This window comes from Trachymyrmex cornetzi, unplaced genomic scaffold (assembly GCF_001594075.2).
Source record: "Trachymyrmex cornetzi isolate Tcor2-1 unplaced genomic scaffold, Tcor1.1 scaffold3059, whole genome shotgun sequence".
In the NCBI taxonomy this organism is placed as follows: Eukaryota; Metazoa; Arthropoda; class Insecta; order Hymenoptera; family Formicidae; genus Trachymyrmex; species Trachymyrmex cornetzi.
In genome coordinates this window covers 2300-4676 of record NW_017297754.1, presented here as the reverse complement: position 1 = coordinate 4676, position 2377 = coordinate 2300, and positions in this window count along the sequence as shown.

The window sequence follows — 2377 nt, the reverse complement described above, 5'->3', positions numbered from 1 at the left end:
TGTGTGATTCAGTTTTTCCAGTGAGGGTAATATAAAGGGAACGACCCGGGAGAACAGCTTAGTATCAGGCTGCTCTTCGCCCTGATGAAGTGGACTGCAAGGTTCACGAAACGTTGGCATTCCAAGAATGGATTTGAACACGGAGAAAACCCGCGAAACACAAGATTGTCATATAGGAAACACCCGTGAAAGCCTCAAGAATATTAACCTAAATTCTGTTGCTTTCCATCGTAAAACAATGTACAACTCTCTAGATTTTCTTGCAAACTCTTTAGGAATATAGCGTTGAAACCGAACAAGAAGATTTGATATTATTCAATTTGAGCAGCTGACAATCTATGAGGAATTGCTCCCTTGAACCACATATTCATTATCATTGAACGCATAACACCAAGGCATTGCAGGTGTAAATAATCTAAAACAAAGTGATGTACAAAATCTAAACCCATAATATTAGTAAGAGGGGTATTTCGTCGACGAAAATTCGGATCTCTCCATTGTAAAAAATCTTCACAAGTACGAATAGGACTCTCTAAATCAATGAAAATTCGTCGATTGTCCGAGGTGACACCGCGAACAGTACATCTAGTACAGGAATGAAAACCTGTATGTGATACCGTTCCCATAATAAAACTTTTTGCTGGGGCATCGCAAACAAAGTAAACACCATCTAACTGTACAGTGTAATTTCCAAAATGGAGACCATTTTCATAAAGACTATTAATTTCTGTAATAAAATCTTCTAAATAGTCTTCTAAATTTGCAGGTTTATCTTTCCCATAATATATTCCTATAGGAAACACTTCGTTACGTAATTCTGGAATAGATACTATGCTGCATAATATAGGATATACTTGATCAGGTGAGCTTTTGAACAGAGGTAATCCATCAATGTTTATTAGTAACTTAAAGAACCTACAGTTTTGAAATACTTAGGAGCAATTTTAAGTAAATGTTTCTGTAACCCAATGTGGATGTAACAGCCTGGCTCAACAACTTTTTTAGTTAATTTTACTTCTGTTTTTAACAGTGTTTTTGCACTGATAGGGAATCTAGATTCAGATTCATCGGCAAAACATTCGTAATTTTCTTTTAAACCTTTCAGTAAGTCTGAAGTGGCTTCATGTGTTATATTATGTTTTAAAGCCCAACCACGAAGAAATTTGAGCACTTTTGAATTAGAAGAAACTGAATTTTTACTAGATTCAGAACAGCCGGAATTAGTGTGTGAATCATTGTCAGAATCAAAGTGTTCAGAGTGATAAGCAAGTTCAGAATGATGAGAAAATTCAGAATGATAAGAAAGTTCAGAATGATGAGAACGTTCAGAACGATGAGAATGTTCAGAATGGTGAGAATGTTCAGAATGGTGAGAATGATCAGAATGGTGAGAATGTTCAGAATGGTGAGATTGTTCAGAATGGTGAGAATGTTCAGAATGGTGAGAATGTTCAGAATGGTGAGAAAGTTCAGAATGATCACTTTCTTTCTAAAGATGAAAAAAATCTTCTCCTTCGAGACTATGACATTCATCGAAAGTATTTGATTGTGGAATATGTAATTGGTCGAAATCACTTGAAGAATCTGTTGAAATGAGTTCTTTTAGAACTTCAATGTTCAATTTTCGTTTTTTTACTGTCTTGGAAAGTTCATGAAACGGTATGTCTTTTGGCATGTTTTCGAATAACCTGTAACAAATTTTTGAATATATGTTTTTATAATTGCATGATTAACGTTAACATTGAAAAGTATATTTTTTCCTTTTGTGGAGATTTTTTTCTTTCTTTAGATTTTGTACAATCACTATCTATTTTATTATTTATTAAAAAATATATTTTTTGAAGTTGAAACCTTATTTGTAATGACTGTGTTAATATTTAATATATCAAACAAAAACCTTCTCTTTAATAATAAAATACAAATACAAGGAAAATATTAATTAATCCTAATTAATATTCGCAAGTACGATAAATCTTATACAACATGAGACACAACCCGTGCGAACGGGATCCGATAGCACACATCATTAATGGGCCAATTTAAAATAAAATATTCTCATTGGTAAAGCAGTAAAAAATTACTAGGCACCGGCCAATTTGAGTGGATGTGTGCTATCACACTGTGCGCTAACGGGACCCTCCCACCCGTGCGGCTATTGTAGATGAGGTTTTAAAGTTATAAAAAGTAGGATTCGTAACATAATATATAAATATGGATAATAAAGGTTTACCCTGTCACAAAAACCTTATAAGTACTTGGTAACTATAACAGCTAAACAAAAGTAAACAGAACAAAATAGAAAACAGGCAATAAAATGGAAATAACAATATCATAATAATAATAATAAGCATGTTATTATAGTGAATTGGTCACTATA